The following is a 24,543-nucleotide window of genomic DNA, read 5'->3' as shown; positions in this document are numbered from 1 at the left end:
TCTCCCAGGATAATAGGCCAATTGAGGAGCAATCTTCTTTGGTCTAATTTCTAAAAAAAAGAAAAAATATGGGCACACCCTAGGGTGTGACAGGGTTGTTTGAGCCAACTGAGTATCAAGATGTGGGTTGTGGTAATACTTGTGACCTTTTGACCATTAGGAGAGTCTTCTTGATGTGCTATCTATTGACCAATTACAGCAAAAACAAAATGGGGTTTTGAAAAAGACTCCAACATTCATCAGAATTTGAAAAAGTTCTTTAAACAAGTATTCTTTTTGTGTTATTATTCTATTTGATGTGTATGTTGTGTCCTTTGCTACATTTCAACAAATTCAAACATTTTTAGAACATACCAAAAACAAAGTGGAATCTCAACCAGGTTTAGTGAAAAAAATCAACAAGATCAACTCCCTCAACAAAGTCAAGTGTCAACATCAATGTCAACATCAAACCAATATTTTTGCAAAATTCAAAGATGGAAAACATGGCATTCTCAAGTGATCTTCACTCGTAGACATCTAGTTCATGTATAGGTCCTTTAGTGTCATCATACTACACAAAGTCTTTGCACAAGTCCTCATATCAAAAAAAGAGTAGTCTTCAATCAAGTTTGCATCTGTGAGATTTTGCCAAGATCTAGAGGCAATGGAATGCACAAATAAGAGAGAAATAAATGTGACAAGAATAAACTGTATTCCTATCAATAATGCAAAATGTGATCAACAGGATCATCAAGATTGTTGTTGTTGTTACATACAATGTAGGATAAGGCTTCTTATATAGGCAAGGCTATATGGATATGTGAGAACACAAACATGACATGTGGCTCAATAAGAAACAAGGGTAGGTAGGAAATACATGTGGTAGGTAGGAGAAACAATATAATATTCCACATGAGGTGGATCACCCACTAGAGGTGGAATTATCACTCCACAATAAGTTGATATGATAAAGTAGTAACAAGATCACACCATAAAAGGTGGAAATTCTCCTACACACACTATCCCAATGTGGTAAAAACACCCAAGTGTCTCATACCCAAACTACTATGAAATGCATTATCCTAAGTAAACTTAAGTAAGGTGTAATAATATCAAACATGAATAATTATTTATGCCAACACCCCCCCTTAAGTGCAACTTAGGGGAATGCACTTAAGTCTACAATGCAACTAAGAAAGGCAAGATGGGTCCTATTGATGAGGCCATCTTAGTTACCCATGTACAAATGCAAATGCATGCAAACCAATGCAATGAAATCTTTCATAAAGTGGGGAAAGAGAGAAAAACCAAATGGGAAAAAACCCTCCCCCAAAAGAGAGATGAAAATTATATACATAGAACTCTTATAGAAGTATGTGAGGAACAAAACCCCATGTGAGTAAAAAGTCCCCCCATATGAGAGAAGAAGAAGAGAGACTAGGATGCCCCCCCTCAATGTAGAATCCGCACCAATGGTAGAATCTCTATGATGTATGAAGAAACTGCTCCACGAATGTTGAATAACATTCCTCCCCTTAGGATGAAAAAAAACCAAAGGTGTATCCATGAAGTCTCCCCAATCATGAAGGGAAGATGTAGGAAAAACACTCATGATGAATGGAATCTCTAAAAAACTTCTCAAGTGTCCTCATGTCGATGCTGAAAGGTACCCCCTCCAAAGGTGGTAAAATGCTCCACACTACTGAAAAAGGCACTCCAAGATCTGGTGGAGATGAATGTAGAACAATATAAAAAGACTCACATGTCTCCTCTAATAATAAAGAGACATCCTCCAACTGATGTACACAAGTATCCACAATCATGTCAACCTCTAAAGAATGATTATATAGAGAATGCACAAGAGGGTCAGAGTGTTTCCCCACAACGATCAAAGAAGGATCATCTTCATCAAAGAGAAGATGAATATCATCAATGATGTCTCCTAAATATGCAATGTAGGACTCCACAAACAAACCTGCAATGTTTGTCAAGTAATCATCCCATGAAACTGAAGACGGAAGACATGAGATATCCTACTACACTGAATCACAAGAAGGCAAAACTGTTGCACTATCTGCATTATCAAGTGCAATAGGTAATGTGATATCAAGAATGGGGTCACATAGGAAGAATCAACCTCATCAATAGGACCAAAATGTGAAAAAGAGTACAACTGAGATGCATGATCAACCACCCTAGTTGCAATGATAGCTCCACTCTCCAGGTCTCTAATGATAACTAAATCAGGTGTGAACTCCAGATTTTTCCTAGTTTCCCCATGTGTGATTTGATAGATGGAAAGAAGATTGTTTGTCAAGTTGGGTACACACAACAAATCATTGAAGGAGTTATCCCCAATGGAAATAGATCCTTTCCCAATCACATCCATGTATGTATGATTGCCCATAAAAATCTGTTGCATGGTACAAGGCTCAAATGAAGAGAGCATAGACTGCAAAGATGCCATATGATGAGAATTGCCTGAATCTAGAAGCCATCTCCCTAAATTATGACTTGTAGTAGCACAAAGAGCTCGTCCCTTTCCTTTATCTGTCCCAAAAGAGTGATCCTTTCCTTTATCATTTTTCTTGGAAGAAGAAGTCTATGTAGAAATTCTAGAAGGCAGGTTTTTTTTGTTCTTCTCAAGAATATTATTCAACTCATCAATATCCTTCTTGCAACAATGATGTTCATCATGTCCTGACTTCTTGCAATATGCACAAAAATGATTGTCCTTATATGATTTCCTCTTAGGTGAGGATGTAGAATCACCTTGTTGTGTTGAGGAAGATTATGCTCCATCTTGTTTTGACTTAGGTTGCTTTTGATTGTTAGGAACCAAAGGAAACTAAGAGGGGGGGGGGGGGGGGGGGGTGAATCAGTTGTCAATTAATTTAAACCAAGCATAAATTAATTAAACTTGATACTTAATACCAGTAAACCAAACTTAATGTTGGTTGATAGATTAGATGTTAATATTAATACCGGTAAAACTCAATGCATAAGACAGAAAGGGAAACAACATCCACAACATATAACACAGAGATTTGTACATGAAAACCATGTAAGGGGAAAAACCACAGTGGGAAACCTTACCCACAATCAGTTGATACTAATGCAGATAGTATGTGTATACAAATGGGGTCTGCACATGCAGAAAGGCCAACTGCCTAGAGCTCACTGGTCAATCACAAAATAAGAGTCACACTGAGTACAATTGGAAGGTTAAATCCAATGATAATGTACTACTCAAAGTAGCATCTCCAATGCTGGATTCAATACCGGTTAAGCTTTGTTAATCACCTTCAAACCTTCCTTGAACCTTCTCTATAGTATTCTCATATAATTTTCAATATTCACACATACAATATTATAAAACCTTATACCATATACCATTATCTTCTTTATCTTTTCTTACATCATCTCACAAATGAGATCTTACATATATACCAGAGCCTAAGACCAAATATGTAGGTTGGCTTACCAAGAATATTACAATTAAACCAATTACAAATAAGTCAAGATGCAATGCATCATGTCAGCTCAATACATTTACAACAATATTCAATTAATTAAATCATCTTCATAATGTTTCGTGCTGATATGGAATAGATAACGCATGTCAATCGATAACCTAGACCAATTTGTCGATAACAACAAATATATCAACCCGATTAGACCAGTAACCAAAATACCAAAACTAAATGTCCAAACCATGTCTTTGACATAACCAAGTGATCTCCAAATGATAACAAGTCATCTTCAATGCTAGTGAACAATATAACCTACCAGTGAGCGATATATCGGTGATTGTGCATAAGTCACTGAACATGTTGGTGAACATAAAGTGTCGGTTGAACATAACCAAAGATCTCTAGAAAGATAAGTGTTGACATCAATGACAAAATGAATGAAACACATCCATAATACCAACAATCTCCCCCTTTGGCATTGATGGAAACACAAGATGGAAAAACATCTAAGTTCCAAAACAGAATGCCAAAAACCAAAAACCAAAAACCAACAATCTCCAGAATAGATCAATACTAGAAATTAAAATACAAATGTAGAGAGTATATATCTCTCCCTCAATGAATAATCTCTCTCTCCATAGGATAATGTTTTTCCATAGATATATGTCCCCCTTTGACATTAGATGCAAAAACAATACAAATACTAGAACATACAATGAATTACAATAACCAATTGTTTTAACCAACTACTCCCCCTGAGAAGTAACTCTCCTCCATCAAAGCCAGAAAAATGTTTCTCTATTAATTCTGTCAGTTTGATGCCAATCTTCAACTGTCTAATTCTCTACCAGTGAGGGTATTACCCCAAGATGGTCTCTGAGATATTCAAAAGTTTCCTTAGGTAAAGGCTTAGTAAAGATATCTGCAATATGCTCTTTAGTATTCACATAAACCAATCTCAATTCTTTTGCTTCAACATTCTCTTTCAGAAAATTATTTTTGATAGAAACATGTTTAGTCTTAGAGTGAAATACCGGATTGTTAGATATATTGATTGCTGCTGAATTATCAAAATAAATGATTATAGGTTCTTTGCATTTTACTTTTATGTCCTTCAACATTTTCTTAATCCATAATAGCTGAGTACAATTAGTTGCTGCTACAACATTATCTGATTCTATTGTTGATAAAGATGTACAACTCTGTTTCTTTCTCAACCATGAAATCAATGAAAATCCATCAGGTTGTTCAATGTAAACTTCCTCTTCAAGATCACTATTCATAAATTCACATTTTACATCCATTTGATATACTTTATAGTTCTCGTGAGATGCAAATGCAAGAAATAATCTGACTGCCTCAATTCTAGCTACCAGTGCAAAGTTTTCATTGTAATCAATTCCCTCTTTTTGTGAATATCCTTTACACATTAATCTTTCTTTATTTCTGATTACCTTACCATCTTCATTAAGTTTATTTCTGAATATCCATTTAGTTCCAATTACATTTTTGTCTTTAGGTCGGGGAACTAATGTCCATGTATTTTTTTTTCAATTTGTTCTAATTCATCTTCCATATCTTTAATCCAATGTTTATCTTCACATGACTCAATAACATATGCTGGTTCAATTTGAGAAATTAAACATACCTCTTCGTTTTTCAGTCTTCCTCTTGTCAACACCTTGATACTTATTCCCAATTATCTGACTTTTAGAGTGATTCTGTCTCACATACCTCGGTGTATTCACTTACTGTTGTGCTTCAGTCATTGTGGAATTCTTTGATGATGTCGATGTGACTGGATCCACATTTTGTACCAGTGCACTATGTATAGGTTCATTTATGATCATCTCAACTACCGGTCCAGAATCCATAGACCTTGAATTTCCTCTAAATTGTTCATCTATCTTCACATTTGGACTCTCAATAATATTTTGCAATAGTTTATTAAAACATCAATATGATTTTCTCTTAGATGAATAACCAATAAATATTCCTTCATCACTTATAAGATGAAATTTACCAATATACTCATCTCTGCTAATATAACATTTTCTTCCAAATATTTTGAAATATTTAAGAGCAGGAGTATTACAAAACCATAGTTCATAAGGAGTCTTATCGGTTTCACCTTTGATGTGAACTCTGTTAAAAGTGTAAACTGTTGTATTCACTGCTTCTCTCCAGTACACATGAGGTCAATTTTCTTCTAACATCATGCTTCTAGTTGCATCTAGAATAGTTATGTTCTTCCTTTCCACAACTCCATTTTGGTGAGGTGTCCACGATTCTGATAGTTGTCTTCTAATTCCATTCAATTCACAAAATGTATTAAACTCCTTAGATGTAAATTCACCTCCTTGATCTGATCTTAAACATTTGATTTTCTTACCGGTTTCATTCTCTACCATTGCCTTGAATAATTTGAATTTCCCAAAAGCTTTTGATTTCTCCCCGAGAAAAGTAACCCAGCACATTTTAGAATAATCATCAATGATTAGCATAAAGTATATATCTCCCTGTAGACTTCTTGTTCTTGTCGGATGTCATGAGCTAGTATGGATTAAATCAAGAACATAATTGGATTTCTCATAAATACTCTTAAAAGTTGTTCTAACTTGCTTTCGCATTTGACATTCCTTACATACCAAATTATGAGGTTTTACAATCTTAGGTAAATCCTTTATTGCCTTAGATAAATTGATCTTTATAATGCAATCAAAATTCACATGACAAAGTCTTTTATGCCATAACCAACTTTCATCAATATGTGCAATCAGGCATGTCTTTTTATTGTTATTCAAATGAAAGATATTACCTCTAGTCTAATTACCAGTTGCAATCTCCAAACTAGTTCTATTCATGATTTTGCATTTACCATTCTTGAACTGTAACTGAAATCCCTTTTCAACTAATTGACCAACACTTAGAAGATTATTCTTTGAACCTTCATCATAATAAACATTGTTAGTATTGTGCTTACCATAAAAAGATATAGTGCCTTTTCCTCTAATCAAACAAGCTTTATCGTCCCCAAATCTTACTAGACCTCCATTGTATTCCTCAAAAGATAAGAATTTACTTTTATCACCAGTCATATAATGTGAACCTCCAAAATCTATAATACATTCATCCTTTTCTTCAATTTTAGCTACCAGGGCCTTCTCTACTGGTGGAATAGTAGGTGCCAGTTGATCTTCTTTTATTGCAACCAAATCCCATCCATTGTTTGTCGGTTCTTCATCAGAATCATCAGTAACTCCTTCATAAACATAGTAACATGATTTGTCTCTATTCTTCTTAAATTTGTATCTCTGATATTCAAGGTTAGGTTTATATGTCCTTTTAGCTTCTTCTCTCAATATTACATGTCTATCAGGACATCTAGATGCCATATGACCAACTTTATCGTAGTTAAAACATTTAAATGGTGCTTTACCTTCATACTTACTACTAATAGAACCTTTAGGCATTTTCCTTGCAAATAGTTCTTCATTTTCCTTCCTAACATCTTCAAGTTCTCTTGCATAAAGTGCTTTCCAATTAGATTTGTCAGATGATGATGCTTTGAAGGCCAAATTTGTCTTAATTGTAGCAACAAGACCAAATTTCTCAAGCTCAAATGCTGAAAGTTTTCCAACCAAGGTATCTCTAGATACTGATGTATTAGGTAGTTTTCTCAACTCATGAATAGAAGTGACTTTCATTTTGTATGCTAGTGGAAATGCTCTTAAAACTTTAGAAACAATTTCATCTTCACTCAAGGATCCTCCACAACATTGTATTCCCAAAACAATTTCATTGACCCTTTCCATAAAAGCAAAAATTCTTTCATCTACTTCCATTTTCAGATTTTCATACTTGACCCAGAAGCATTCCAATTTTGCAATTTTGATAGTGGTATCTCCTTCATTCAATGTCTCTAATTTATCCCAAATATATTTAGCAATAGATTAGTCTGATAATCCCATGATTTAGGAGCTCAAGAGTTCTTCTCTTACTTTGCAATCATTCTCTTGATCCTTACCCAATGTTGGTGGATTAGGTTGATTTGGTGTAGGACCAACATAGCCATTCTTTGTAACATCCCATATGTCTCTTCCAATGCAATTTAGATGTGTCTCCATTCCGATGTTCCATATACCATAGTTCCATCAAGTTTCAGACTATCCTTCATGAAAAAGTTTGTTGCCATAGAATCTCCTCAAGCTGTTAAACTTCTGCAAAAAGAGGACTTATCTCTGATACCAATTGTTAGGACCTAGAGGCAATTGAGAGGGGGAGTGAATCAGTTGTTAATTAATTTCAACCAAACATAACTTAATCAAACTTCATACTTAATACTGGTAAACCAAACTTAATGTCAGTTGAGAGATTAGTTGTTAATATTAATATCGGTGAAACTCAATGCATAATATAGAAAGAGAAACAATATCTACAACACATAACACAAAGATTTATACGTGGAAACACTATAAGGGGAAAAACCATGGTGGGAAACCTTAGCCACAATCAGATTATACTACTGCAAATAGCATGTGTATACAATTAGGATCTGCACATGCATAAAGGCCAACCGCCTCAAGCTCATTGCTCAATCACAAAATAAGAGTCACAATGACTACAATTGGATGGTTAAATCCAAAGATAATGTACTGCTCAAAGTAGCATCTCCAATGTTGGATTCAGTATCAGTTAAGCTCTAATAGTCACCTTTGAAACTTCCTTGAACCTTCTCTATGGTCTGCTCATATGATCTTCAATATTCAAACATACCATGTTACAAAACCTTATACCATATACTCTTATCTTCCTTCTCTTTTCTTACATCATCTCACAAATGAGATCTTACATATATACCAAAGCCTAAGACCAAATGTGTAGGTCAGCTTACTAGGAATACTACAATTAAAATTATTACAAATAAGTCAAGATGCGATGCATCATTTCAGCTCAATATATTTACAACAATATTCAATTAATTAAATCATCTTCATAACATACCATGTTGATCTAGAATAGATAATGCATGCCGGTCCATAACCTAGACCAATTTGCTGATAAGAACAAATATGTCAACCAATTAGACCAATAACCAAAATACCAAACCAAGTGTCCAAACCATGTCTTTGACATAACCAAGTGATCTCCAGATGATAACAAGTCATCTTTAGTGCCGGTGAACAATATAACCTATCGGTGAGAAATATATCGGTGACTATGCATAAGTCACTAAACATGCCTATGAACATAATGTGTTGATTCAACATAACCAAATATTTCTAGAAGGATAAGTGTTGACATCAATGACAAAACCAATGCAGCACATCCATAATACCAACATTGAATCTTGTCTTTTCCTTGATTGCTTTGATTTTCTTTATTAGCCACTAAAGCTTGTGACTTTGAAGATTTGAGAATCCCCATCTCAGTCAACTTAGATTTCTCAAGTATCAACATCTCTGTGAATTCATCAAATGAGGGAGAAGTGTATGAAGAACCTTGAGCTAACCTATGGGTGTGAAAGCTAGATAGAAAGGTTTCATACTTCAAAGAAAGCTTGTCCAACAAGTTATAACCAATTGAGCATCCTTTTTGTCAATTCCACAATCCTTTATCTTTTCCCTTAGCTCATTTTCTTTTATGACATAATCTTGGATTTCATCAAAATCCTTAGGATTGAATGTTGTGAGTTCACTATCAAGTTTGTAGCCCTTAATCTCATCAACTTTACCATACAATTTCTCAAAAATATCCCAAGCCTCTTTAATTATTGTACACTTCTCAATGTGAAAAATGAGGTCATCTGATACATACTTTCTAAGAGTTCCAAGTGCCATAGAATTCTTAGTGAGCCATTCAATTTGAGCATTAGGATCAGGTGATGCTTTTATAGTTTCATTTACATAATGAATGACTCCTTTTTCCATTAGTTTACTCTATACCTTTATCTTCCATGATGCACAATTATGAGGAGTTAAAGGTGGAAATTTAGGAGAACTCATAGCACCAAAATGAAAAAAAACAAGATAGAGAGAGGCACAATCTCACAAGACACTCCCCCAAATTACTCAATCAAGAAAACCCCCGCAAAATCATGATTTGGCACTTTATACTTAGTGCATGTACAATGGGCCACTTGCAAAACAAAGCAAGGTGGACTTCTAATGTCAACTTTATAACTCCTTAAAATGAGATATAAGAGACTTCAACAAATACTACTAGTGATCTAAACTGAGATCAAAGCAAAATACAAGTACCAAATAGGCCAAAAAATGACCAAATATTGAAAGTGAAATTTCTACTCAAAATCACTACAAACAAATGCCAAATTATGAAAGTAGAAAAATAATTATGCACTTTCAAAAAAAATGGCACTTGACAAGGAGTCCATATGAGCCCGAATGAAGCCTCCAAAGTTGTAAAAATTGGGATATCACGATTTCAAACAAAACCTGTATCCAAAAATCTGAACACTTCTATACCACTGTACAGATCACCAAATTCTACCCCAAAACAAAAAATTTTCTCAAAAAAAGGGGTCCGGATGAGTGAGATATCACTATTTGAAAATTGCCTGCAAAATTATAATTTCTGGAAAAAATTTGTCGCAGCTTCAAACTTCAAATGCCTCTATATTTGGCATCCAAAGTCCGATTTGGATGAAACAAAAGGCAAAAATAACTTTCTTGGACCTCCTCAATCCAATGATGATCTCAGATTTGACCCATCAAGTTTCAATAATAACGTACAATATAAAGCTGCAAAATACACAACCCCAAATAACATCAAATTTCTCTCCATTGGCAAACCAATGACATTCTAATGGCTCTGATACCATGTGAGATTTTTCCAAGATCTAGAGGAAATGGAAATCACAAATAAGAGAGAAAAAAATGTGACAAGAATAAGCTGCATTCCTATTAGTGATACAAAATGTGATCAACTGGATCATCAAGAATGTTGTTGTTGTTACATATAATGTAGGATAAGGTTGATTATATAGGAAAGGCTATATGGATATATGAGCACACAAACATGACATGTGGCTCATTAAGAAACAAGGGTAGGTATGAAATAGGTGTGGTAGGTAGGAGAATAAATATAATATTCCACATGAGGTAGATCACCCAACGGAGGTGGAATTATCACTCCACAATAAGTGGATATGATAAAGTAGTAACAAGTTCACACCATAAAAGGTGAAAATTCTCCAACACACACTATCTCAATGTGGCACAAACACCCAAGTGTCTTATACCCAAACTACTATGAAATGCATTATCCTAAGAAAACTTAAGTAAGGTGTAATAATATCCCACATGAATAATTATTTACACCAACAAAATTCACTCATATAGAATTCAATATTGTATTTAGACTCTAAGAAACATACCTAATGTTGAGCATTGATTTTGAAATCAATAGAATCCCATAGTTTCAACTAAAGCTACAAAAGTGTTCTTAAAAAATACATAAATCAACCATGCCCTTAAGAATTTCGATAGAACCTTTAGTATTTTCATCGACATCAGAATTCAAAAAACTATCGCTCAAGCTGAAGCCATCAGATATGCATATTAATCCTTTACCTAAGTATCTAAGCTGACCGAAATGATATTGATGAAACCCATGAGTGTTTCACCAACAAATAACTTATCGAACAGACTTGAGCCCTAATGATTCATGAAAGCAGCTCATCGAAACTATTATTTCCATCGACAAGTAATATATCGAGCAAACCACAAGAAGACTTTATCGAAAGGGATTTTCAAGGAAAAGAATGTATCGAGGAACCATAGAAAATATTGACCAAAGATGTTTTTACACCAAAGAAAAGAGACATCGATAAAACATAAGAGATTCCTGTCGAAGACCCATTATCGGCCAAAAATAGATAGTCAAAGGAGACCATCTGTCTCTCGCCAAAAGAGGACATTTCATCAACACCAGTGCAAATATGACATGTGAGGTAAAGTTTTTTGATGAAAGTCAAGAGGACAATGAAGTCACAAATCCCTTTGACGATGATGGTAGTTCCATCAAAACAGGAAACATTGATGAAAGATGACATTTTGAGGAAAAATAAAGTCAATATACCGAAGTGCATAATTTCATCGAGAAAGGGTACGACCGTAAAATTGATGAGCATCAATGAGCAGTGTGAAGTGTTGCTAGATGAATAATTATTTTCTGTCGTGAGAATCAATACAAGTCCTAATTTTGTCACTTCATCATGAATTCAAATAAATGACTCTGTGACCATTGTGGAACTGGTAGCGGTAATCGATAAAATCACCATGAATGCTTGATAAATTGGCAAAAGAAGGACACTTTTGAGCAATGCTTGAAGGATTCATGGCGAGTTTTAGAAAGATAAGATGATTTGAGAGAAAATTCACCAGTGGTCTACCTTGAAACCAAGTAAGTCTTTCACTCTCAAAACTCTGTAGTGATAATGGAGGAATCATCTTCTAAAGAGAGTAGGGCTAGGAAAGCCAAAGAGACCCAGCCCCTGGAAGACAAACCTAAGAGGCAGAAAAAGGAAGAGCTCTCTTTAGCCCAGGATCTAATTGACCAATGCCCTGCATCTACAATTAGGTCTAAAAAAATTAAAACAGATGAGGAAGGGCTAGAAGATAGATTTGAAGGCCTAGGGGATACATGGACAAAAATAAGGGGTCATTATTTGTTTATTTTTGGGTATATATGAAGAAGTGCACCCAAGCCTATGAATAACTTGTGGAGGTTAATTTAGGGAAGTTGGTAGTGGCTAATGTCTTTGTGAATTTTTAACTCATGAAGTCCCTAGCCAACAATTATGAACCCAAGACCAGGATCATATGTAATTATATGGGGAGACCAATACTGTCGATGACCAAGGAAATTATTGACATTGTGTTTGATTTAGATTGGGGTTTCAAAGAACATATTGATATTAAGAAATTAACACAAGAGTAATTCAACTTAGAGGAAGTCTATAAGAGGTGGAGACTCCCTATCCATAGACCTAGGGTTGTAGGATCATTGGTGCCATTTGATAAAGATAACAAAGCTCCATATAATGTTAATTTGTTTCATCCCTACTTTAAGTATACCTACTACTATGCTACACATGTTCTGGAAATAGAGGCTCATGCACTGATGGATATCTCAGCTATGGTCATTTGTGCGGACTTGCAATCTAAAGATCCTCGATTGTTCTATTTTTCTACCTATCTTGCTGATGCCATCAATCATGGATTGGAGAAGTTGAAAGGAGATGTGATTAATGTGCATTTCAAGCATTATTCTATTCTTGTGCATATACTATTATATGTCAGGCAAGACAAAGGGTTATGGCCAGATGAGTTGTGCATTAGGGCATATGACAAAGCTGAAGTAAGGAGACCTATGCAGTTGCGGGTATCTTCATGGGACCAAAGGTGCAGTAACTGCCAATACTAGCATTTTGAAAAATTATTAATTAAGACATTACACATATTATTAGGGTACCCATGTGATCATGCATTGCCCCCTAAAATTCAGAGATTCTTGAGACCAAAGGATTATGGTGAAGATACTGCAATTGAACACAACTGGGGGGATTTTTATTGTTATTCGGATTGCACTCAGATAAGGGTGTATGGATTTGAAGGAAAGTCATATGTATTGCCTATCATTGTGCCTAACAGAGTGGCTAGCTTAAAAATTGTTAGGCAATTGTTGATAGTAAGTGCCCAACATCTAACTGATCATGGGAAACAATCCATCATGCCTAGATTACTTGTCTTTTCAGACTTTGTTGTCAAAAGTTCAAAGAGTTATGATTTGCTGCTGAATAAATTGGGTTACTACAAATTGGTAGAGGGAGACCCTAGGCCGAACTTTTATCTGGAAGGATACATAGGGGCCGCAAGGTCATCCCTAAAACTAAAGGCTGGAGAGCATGTGTCACTCATGCCTGATGATTTCATCAGAAATGTAAAAGGAGAAGAAGCTAATGAAAAAAGAGCCAAGTATGAGTGAGTATTCTAGGCTTACAAATGGAAGCTCTTCTGAGGGAGAATAAATGAGGACATGCTCCAACACATCAAATATCTCTTAGATCAAGCAAATAAACTTATGGAGCATGAGCTAGAATTGCTTGAGGGAGTGGCTGCTTACATCTATGGCAAGCATATCAAAATTGTCAGGGATGCAAAGCCTTTAGCCCAATTATCTCCACAATCTGTTTCTAATGTTTTTTCAATTGACTCTCCCAAAGAAGAATATTCACCTAGATTTGAGGATGATGTGCCAATGGATGTGACCACAGGGCAATACAACATCCAATACGTGGGGGATATAAGGATGTTTGAATGTGAGGGTTTCATTGTTGATGATGATTTCATTTTTTCCAAAGAATTCAACACCTTTTTGTACCTGCATAAAGGAATACAGGTTAGGGATGCCATGAAAGATAAGACAGATGATGAACAAGAACAAAGGTTGCAAGAGGAAGTTCACCTTGCTAAACGAGGGATGACACTCGAGAAAGGGAGGCAATTGCTTAAGGATGTTGGTGTGTTGATCTATTCAGGGTGGGATATGAGATCTGCATTACTATTTGATGGTTTGCTCAAGAAACAAGACCCTAACAAGTGGATTATACCAGAAGAGATAGATAAAATATTTATGGGGTCAGGGTATGATCTAGATCAAAAGGATCTCATAATATGGGCCTTATATCCAAAAGAAAAGAGACCTATTTTGGTTGATACAGATCACATTTTTGGCCATTTAATGGTCCAATAGGTTGGGAAAACTGATCCCAGGATCACAACCAAGTTAAATGGGGATGTGGCAAAATTGAACCAAGAACAAACCGGGTTTTTAGTCAAAGAGAAAAACATCTACAAGGGCTTGTATGAGAAAGCTATCGAATAATTCTAGAGGTTACAGGGACAGTTGTCACAAAAGGCCCCTATTATTAGAGAACATGAACCAAATATGGGTTATCAGCCTAACTTTAGGGTCTTAGATGCTATATTTGATGCTACCTACTGGAGGATAAATACTGAAAAGTTAGCCAAACAGTTAACTAGTTCTCAACAAAAGATGGACAAGTTGGTGAATGATGTGATTGAACATAGGTTGAAGGCTATGTTACTATACACTAACCTATATTGGAAAGAATACACAGGAACTATAAAAGCTCTAAAAGAGCATGAAAGATTAAAGGAGAGATTGCACGATGTACTAAAGAATAAAGAGGCCATGACTGTAGAAGAGAGAACCCAAGGGGACCAACATCTGGCAGAACATGATAGGTAAACAAACATATTGAATAAAGATCTCCAGATGCTGGACAAAGAGTTTATTGTAACGATACCGACTATCTACAAGGATGGTGAACTGACCCCATTAGAGAAATGGCGAGAGGAATTTTAATTGATTAAGGAGAAGGCAGTGGTCAAATTCAACCAGAATGAGGATATAACCCCGCATATCAACCAAGTGATGTTCAACCTCTTCTCACTGGAGACAAATATGAAGCAAAGAAGTGCAGCCATTACATGCCATATGAGTGATGGTTAAATTAATCATCTTGGCATGATTAATCTTTTCATCTTTCACTTTGTTAAGAAATTATAATTTAGTTGTTAATGATGAAGGGACATAACTCTTCATAGAATAGGTGCTGCTCACTTATTTGTAATACCCTAAAAATGGTCATCTAAACCATGAGCCCCTAATATCGACAACATCACCAAGGTCCTAACAAAAGGCAATCAATAAATCTTGAGCACACAATTAATTCTTTAATCATCAAATGTCACATGGCAAATTAATAACTCAATATTAATTAAATATTTATTTAATTAATCGATCATACCAAGTAAATCATTTTAAACAATTATCTTATTTATTTTATTAAATATCTTTTGCATATTTAATTAAATAAATCAATTTGCCATAAATCTTCAAAAAATGAAACAAATCAAGAAAGATGAATTGGAAATTATGAGCACAAATCTTTAAAAAAGGAAATAAATCAAAAAAGAAATTAATTGACAAAAAAGAATTAAAAATTTTGAAAATAAATCAATTAGAGACAATCTTGAAAAAAAACAAATGAAAAATTGATGAATAATATCAAAGAAAGCAATTAAAACAATTAAATCTCAAAATTGAATGAAATAGAGAATAAATTAGTTTTTTCTTGATTTTATCTTAATTTTAGTTCAGTTTCCTTTAAAAATGAGAAAAGCATCCAATCACATCAATTCATCTGGATTGTGCTTCCTCTTGGAAAATCTTGACCGCTCATCATCATTTGATCTCAGCCTTTGGTTTCTTTCTAAATTTTCTATAAATTCAAGATCTCATCTCTCATTCAAAAAGATCCTGGAGAATATATGGTTATTATGCTAATTTTTCTCTATGATCATTGAGAATATTGCATACATATTTAGATCACTTATCTCATTTATTGCTTAAATTTTGTTTGATTAATCTTGCATCCATCTAGCATTAATATCATGCTCCTATAGATTAAAATCCTTCATCTTAGTGTTGTCTAGTCACTGGATTGCTTATACAAATCAGAGAGCAATCTTATACTCACATCTTTTAGAAGGCAATGGGTCGATTTGTTATATTTTTCATATTCATGTTTATATCTGTCTAACCATGCATGTAATGACTTAATTGAAGTGTTGTGGGATGCTCTACAAAAAGGAAAAGGTTAGCCAATGATAAATAACACACAACACACAAGAAACCGTTAGTGTTAATCTATCAAAAACTAATCTAAATAGGCATATCAAAAGAGATATCAAAAGCATGACAAAATATCTAACTAAGAAGATAAATATGATGAGGCATCTCCAAATGCCTCCTAACATGCTCTTGATTTCTTCTCCTTTGTTCCTCTCCTCTCCAAGTTCCAAAATAGTGTAGCTCTCAGCAGCTTTTTGCACTATGGATACTTATGGAGGATTGAGGTTTGAATATTTGCTCCAAATGTAAAATGAAAAGCTAAAGTACTAGATGCTATTAAAAATGACTAATTTTAACCAAAATAACAAGATATTAGATTGCTATGCTAAATGCTCTCTAAAATGCCTATAGGTTAAATGCATACAAGTTTTCAGGATCTGGACTATGAAGAAATGGGCTCTATTTATAGGAAAAATGGAGCAATGGATGGTTGAGATTGAGCAATCTCAACAAGGGTCAGGATTGAATGATTTCAAATCCATTTGAGGGCTTTCAACCCAATCCCAGGATGACATATGTCAATGTGAGATAGGTTGAGAGGAGAGGGACTAAGCATTAAATGCTTGACATGACCTTGGGAGTTAAGGTCAAGGTTAGTTGAATGAATAAACTCTTTATTCAAAGAATAAAGCTTTTATCCAATGGATAAACTCTTGTGCAAAGGCAAAAGGGATAAACATGGTCAGAGCAATAAATGCTTGAGGAGACAAGTTGAATTAACCATAAATGGTTATGTAAGAGCCATTAATGGTCATGTAAGAGGCATTAGTTGTTTTGGAAGACTTTGGAGGTTAAATTGTTGAACACACAAAGCATTAAATGCTTTTCAAAGACTTTGAAGTATTTGAGAAGTGACTCCATGTTGCTTAGGAATGTGACAATAATTAGGGGATGGATTAGGCTAATTAGGAAGGGTTTAGAAGAATCTAGAAGGAGATTAGAATTGCAAGTGGGTTTGGTGGGTGAGGGAAAATAGGATTTTATTAAAATAAAAATTTACTTATTTCAATAAATGTGTAAGTTGCATTTGTAGGAAAATGCAAGTGGGGGGATAAACGATTTAAATAAATGTTTAATTTAATTTATTTAAAAGAGGAATAGGGGGATTTAATTAAATAAATAGATTTTATTCATTTAATTGATTTGTGAACTTGGTTTAATGAATGAATTAAAATAAATTGAATAATTTATTTAATTAATAGGACAATGTTTTGAAGATGAATTAATTAAATATTAATTAATTAACTCATGTATAGTATATTTTTAATCAAATAAATAGCAAATATTTATTTAATTAAGCTGGATAGATTTGTGTGACTACATTTGCCCCTCTTTGAGACAGTGTAGTTTATCGCGTCATTTTAAAGAAAGAAAAACTGGTGTGAAGAAATGCCCCATAAAATGTAAATTTAGTGGGTGGTATGCCACCTCGAGAGATGGGCCAAAAATTTTCAAACAATCGGGTGATCTCTCGAAAAAGAATGAAAATTGGTAGGGTGTTAGAAGAGAAGAAGTTAGCAATGCAGGTGAAAAATAGAAAAAATCGGGGGTATAATGGAGAAATGGGAGGCTTGGGAAGTTTATGGGGACCACGGCAGTGAGCGGGGGAAAATTATGGTGATTGCAAAGGGTTTAAATGGGGAGAAAGGGGTGAAAATAGGATCATTTGTGACCGTGACCAGTGTGAAACTATAGCTCTGACAGTGACATTTGAGAGGAGTGAGTAGCAGTCAGAATATCAGTACCAATAGTAGAGTACCGTCTCGAGTGAGTTCCTCGGTTCCAGCAGCCAGACGACTACGGACCAATGGTACGCAAATTTGAAATTTTAATTTTTATGCATTTTTGATACACTTTTTGCTGAGTCCAAGTTGAGTCATAACAATAGCACTAGAACTATGTTTTGGCACTTTTGTCCAATTAACTAGCACTATTGTGTTGCAATGGCGCTATTGAGGTGTTGTTTGAGCGCTTTTGAAAATTGTAGCGCTATTGTAGGCTAGTTTAGGTGCTTTTGATGTATGAGTGCTATTGAGTGCTTGATTGAGCACTTTTTTTATTAATAAGTGCTATTGTGTTGTTGTTCTAGCACTTTTGTAGTTTGTGCACTTTTGGATAGCTGATTGAGTGCTTTTGTTAGGAGTTCAGCACTTTTGTAGGTAAGTAGCACTTTTGTTTGCAAAATAGTGCTTTTGTGTTAGGATAAAATAGATGCCCCAGTTTGTGTGAATAAAATCTCCCGATGCCAATGATGGATGGATGGCGATGTGAAGTGGGAGTTGTTTTGAACCATAGCAGCCTAATGAGACTTAGGTTATTTTTAGGATAAATGCCTGTTGAAGTCTAGGTTGCCATGATTGCTTACCTATTGAGACCCAAAGATACTTGATCAAAGCATCTGTTGATAGTCTAGGTTTAAACTTAAGAAATTTTGAAACAAAACAACTAATGATGATTGATGGATGCCCATGTGCGGGAGGAACTACGCATGTTGCAATTACACGAGAGACATCCGGTGACACAGGGGTTGCGGGATCAGTTGACAGAGGCAGAGATCGATTGTATTGCCGCAACTGGATTATATGATGTGATGCACATGCTCGTGATTCAGATGAATCACGAATTGATGATGGCATTAGCAGAGCAATGGCACAACGAGATGTGCACCTTTCATCTAGCATAGGGGGAGATGACAGTGACCCTGGAGGATGTGTGGCGCATCCTGCGTATTCTGATTCAGGGGGAGTTGGTCACATATGACAGATCATGGGGGATTCTAGTGGTTCAGAGGTTCTTTGAGGAGGATGTTTTTATTGATGATGGCTCCATTGCTTGGGAGGAGATAGCTGCTTTATATGAGCCTTTACCAGGAATCATGTCCAGCATTGTGGGAGGACTACTATGTCCTGATAGGTGATCACATGGGCTGGCCATTGCTTGGGGGCAGGTGATCAAGATGATGATTACCAAGGGGACCCGATTTGCTTGGGGGTCATGTGTGCTAGGGCACCTTTATCAGGAGTTGCATGAGGTGGTATACCGTGGGAGGGGTTCCTTAGCAGTGGGAGTGACGCTGCTACATATCTAGGCATGGGAGCACCTACCAGTGACTCGACCAGTGAATCTTAGGTTCCGCGTAGTGGATCAGCCATATATGTTTATGTATAGTGGTATGATGAGTCAGCCCCACCTGAGGAAGTTAGAGTGGTGGCGGCGGGCATTAGATGATTTGGATGCAGTTATATGGAGATCATACCTAGAGTCTGAGCCGTGGGATGATGATGCAGACGCACTGCCCTATGTGTTCATGACCTGATTCCTCATTAGGAGGACCTTGTACCATGTAGAGACACAGGTGTCGAGGAGAGTGATGAGGTAGTTTGGACGGCAGTAGGGACTACCTAGTGGATCAGGGGAGTATGCTCGGGTGATGTAGGAGAGATATGCATGGGGGCCAGTGTTGTCATATGACTAGGTATTGGTGGAGTTTCGAACGCTGTAGGTGAGACTTTGGGACATACGACCGAGGGTCGTGGATGCAGAGGTATCAGATGAGTACACGCAGTATCGGGCGATGCATCCAATTCAATGGATATCTGATCTAGTAGAACCAGTGCCCAATTTTGAGGATGAGAGGGGATGGAGATGGAGGAGGGCAAGAGGTCGAGGACTGATGGTAGGTGGAGGAGGGAGAGGAGATGGTGGAGATGGAGGAGGAGGTGGTGGAGGAGGAGGTGGTGGGTTGGGGAGTCAGATTCCACAGAGAGGGAGAGGTGGACTGCCACTGCAGATATCACAAGGACCATTGATGCAGGGAGGAGTTAGACTGGGTGATAGAGGTATGGATAGGGAGATCTTGATGGATAGAGGGGAGAGAGCTACTAGAGAGGGTGATACAGGTGAGGCTGCTATGGATACCGTGGAGGGAGCCATTGGAGATCTTAAGGATCATATGATAATACATTTACAGACCTATGTAGAGGATTTGGAGGCGGAGGTGGCAGCTAGAGATGTGCAGCTACTTGCACGGGAGTTAGAGCAGGCTGTAGTGCTATAGGAGAGAGATAGTGCAGTGGAGAGATTAGCAGAGCTTTAGGAGAGAGTCTGGGTTGGAGTAGGAGCATAGGGGCCTATGAGGGAGGTGATGAGGGAGATCTGGTGAGCACAGGCTATGATAGACTACTGGCGGGGGTTATATGAGTAGGTGGTGCCAGCTAGTCAGCGAGCACTTAGCTATTCATAGATGCGGCAGGCCAGATAATAGTGATCACAGAGGATGCAGAGCAGTGGGGGTGTGATGGGTCCTCTAAGGAGGGATAGATCAGGGGATGCAGGAGTGAGTGGGGGTTTGATGGGGCCTCCATGGAGAGATAGATCAGATGGTGCGGGGACCAGTGGGGGAGCAGGTGGCGATGGTGGTATAGCATCTAGCTAGAGTGGCATCTGAGAGCATTTTTGCATATATGTATCGTATCATTGTTTATTTTTTGGACTATATATTGGATGGCTCTGGATAGCCGATTTTTTAGACTTCATTGTACTCTGATATATGAGATGATATATATGAGGAGATCCCATATTTTGATGATATGCATTTGATATGTATGGATGTTTATGCAGGATGATGAGTTATTTCTTAGATGGATATGTATGTATTGATGAGATTATTCTTATATGCATGTTTTTATGATGATTTATGATGTTGGATACTGACATATGAATGCAGGTTTATATATGTAAAATTTGTTTGATGCATTGTTTGTATGTATGTAAAGTCATGATGAGGATGTATGCATAATGATGATATGATGAATAGGATTTTGGCGTTTCCTATTTTGATATAATGATGAGATAATTATGCAATGATGTTAATGAAATGTTTGAATAAATGATGTTATGTATGGTTATGCATCTAGATGTTTTAAAATGAATGTAATATGGATAAACAAAATGTAAAGTACAAATGTTTATTGATAATGTCTAGGTGAATGCATATGTAAAATGGATATATAAAATAATATGAACCAATGTTTTTTTGAAACAAATGGTTTTATGATTTTAAATGCTTAAATATGATTTAAGTAAAAATGATAATGTGATGGTACTACAAGTTATGGTTTTAATAACTGCACCTTAATGCAATTAAAAAAAGGATAATGAATGCAATGTAAATGAATCCTAACATGAGCATAATAAGATACTTAATAATGGATGAATGAATGCACCTTTTAACTAATGAATAGATAAATGAATGTATGCAATGATAAATGATAAAGGATAATGAAATGACAATGGATAATTGACACTAAATGAATGCATAGTAAATGGCTTAATACAATCAAGGACAATTTGATCCCATGAATGAATCTAGTTATTTATGATTATGCAATGATGCAAATGATTAATGAAGACTAATGTCAATAAACTAAATGAACTATATGTAATTAATTTAAAAAAATGTCATGAATGTACTTAATGGAAAATGCAACTAAATGTAATGATGATATTATCTTGAGGAAGGCAAGGTTTTTGAGACTTTTCATGATGCATTGATGATGTATCAGAGTACTTGGTCGCGATTGTATCCAAAACCAGCTTAATGTTCACATTTGCATATAAATAATAAATATGAATGAGTGAATTGATGGGTGATATGCAACGGAATGCAATATATAAATAGATGAGATGAAATGATGATCCATAGTGCTCTATTTTCATCATTGAGCTTTAAAATGTTGGAAGAGAATACAAGCATCTTGACATAATGATTCAAGATGACCTAAGTATTTCTTACATGGATTTTATATAGCAAGTTAATACAAACGACTTGATATAAGGGTCAAGTCAACAAGAGTATTGCTTGCGGAACAAACAAGGATCATCTCCATTCATGCATGACTAGGATCATCCTCCTTGATCTTAGGCTGATCATATCCTAAGACAAGTTCATACCATAATAAGAGATAAAACCTGTATCCAATTTGGATGAGGTAGGAAGAACCAAAGGAAGAGCATTGTACTCGCTAAAAAATAGTATATACACAAAGAATAAAGAATATGGATCCTTGGTAATGGTTCATGCTCATATGGTCGAGGTATACGCTGTAGTCAACAAGCCGTAATGATCTATGACTGTATTTTGCATAAGATCACGTAGCTTAGTGAACTTCCCACATAGACACCATTAGTACATGCCCTAGTACTTCATTGGAATAATGCGTAGATGACACACAAACAATGCGGTAGGAACCTGATACAGATAAGAGAATGAATTACTCACAAATCAACCAAGTATTTGATAGCTTAACACAATTTTCTTGTCAAAGAAAATGTCATTTTGTCTTTGTTTTGGATAAGGAAGGATGCATCCTTGTTGAAGATTGTTTGATTGTTGATGTCGATTGTTTTGGTCAATTTTGAGAAGTGATCATCGTGCGAGTATTTTGTTCAATGTTTGTTTAGTATCTTCTTGGATGAGTATGTACAATGTGTTGCCTTGTTTTTGTGTGATTTTTGATGTTTTCCGTTGTTTTTGGATTTTGTGATTTTGAATGTTTTTGGTTTTTTGTGTTTTTGAATGTTTTTGGTTTTGGCGAGATAGTTTTGAATGTTTTTGGATTTTGTGAGACAGTTTTGAATGTTGAACCCAATGAATCACAAGTAATGTAGAATCTACTTCCATCAACTAGATTAAGGGCATTGCCCCCAGTGTAGGCATGACTATGAAAAGTGGGATGGAAGATGTATGAAGTACTTTCTTTGAGTGTAGATCAAATAACAAGCCATGGTTCAGATGGATGGATGTGTGTATGTAATGAATGTGATCGCAATGAGCCTGAAAGATAATGGAGCCATAGCCTTTACGAGTGGTGCCTGTTTGCCAAGTTTTCACCATCGCACTTACCCAAGGTGCCACCGAAGTGTTTGTTCACCGTTTGGATGCATGATGTTTCTTTATTCTTTTGATGTTTTTATATTTTCTTCAGGACATTTATCTGAATGTTTTTGGATTGTTTTTCTGGTATGCAGGGGAGCCTGATGCTCTATATAGCTTAGGTATAAAACCGTTTGAGGTGCATGCTGTTGATTGGATCTATGAGTGGTTCTCCTTCTGAAGTAGCCAACTGATATGCCCTGGACCCAAATACAATAGTGATAACATATGGACCCAGCTAGTTTTATTCAAACTTTCCCTGATGTTCTCTATTTGGTTGGTTGCGAGAATTCTCTCAGAGAACAAGATCACCTACTTCAAATGTACGAGGTCTAACTTGATGATTGTAGCTTCTACTCATGCGCTACTGATAGGCTTTGAGATGGTTGTACATAGCTTGTCGCTTCTCATCAAGTAACTCTAAGTCCTGAAGACAGGATACTCTATATGCTTCATCATCAATGAGATTGTGCAAGGAAACCCATAGTGATGGGATCTCTACCTCAATAGGTAAAATAGCTTCTGCATCATAGACCAGTGAGTAAGGGGTTGCGCCTATAGGGGTTCAAATGATAGTTCGATAGGCCCATAGTGCTGGATTCAATTGAACATGCCAATTATAGTCGGCATCATTGACTATCTTCTTTAGGATCCTCAATATGTTTTTATTTGATGATTCGGCCTGACCATTGCCTTGTGGGTAATAGGGAGTGGAAAAGCGGTGTTGGATGTGAAACTTCTCACAGAGCTCACGAACATCATGATTTTTGAAAGGAAGGCTATTATCTGTGATGATGGACATGGCTACACCATACTGCCAGATGATGTAATTAAGGATGAATGAGGCGATCTGCTTGCCGGTGACTTGGGTAAGTGGAATAGCTTCGATCCACTTTGTGAAATATTTGGTGGCGGTAATATTGAATTTGTGGCTATTGGATGAAGAAGGATGGATTTTACCCACAAGGTCAAGACCCCATTGACAAAAAGGCTATGGTGTTGTGATGGGTTGTAATTCTTGTGCTAGTGCATGTATCAAGTCGCCATGAACTTGGCATTTCTTGCACTTTCTGACAAAGTAATATGAGTCTTTTTCCATAGATGGCCAATAGTATCCATTGCGCAGGAGTTTCTTGGCTAGTGACAGACCACTTGAGTGAGTCCCACAAATTCCTTCATATACCTCTTCCAAGGCCTTTGTTATCTCATCTTGTTCTAGACATTGAAGGAAAGTACCATCAAGACTGCATCGGTATAGGGTTTCGGCAATAATGGTATATCGAGCAATTTGGCAAATGAAGGTTTTATGTTGGTTATTTGATTGGTTGGGAGGAAGGATGTGATTGTGGAGATACGTGTAGAACTCACCATACCATGGGGATTCAGAACCAACAAGGTGACATATCATCT

Source organism: Cryptomeria japonica, chromosome 3 (genome assembly GCF_030272615.1).
Source record: "Cryptomeria japonica chromosome 3, Sugi_1.0, whole genome shotgun sequence".
NCBI lineage: Eukaryota > Viridiplantae > Streptophyta > Pinopsida > Cupressales > Cupressaceae > Cryptomeria > Cryptomeria japonica.
This window is presented reverse-complemented; position numbering follows the sequence as displayed.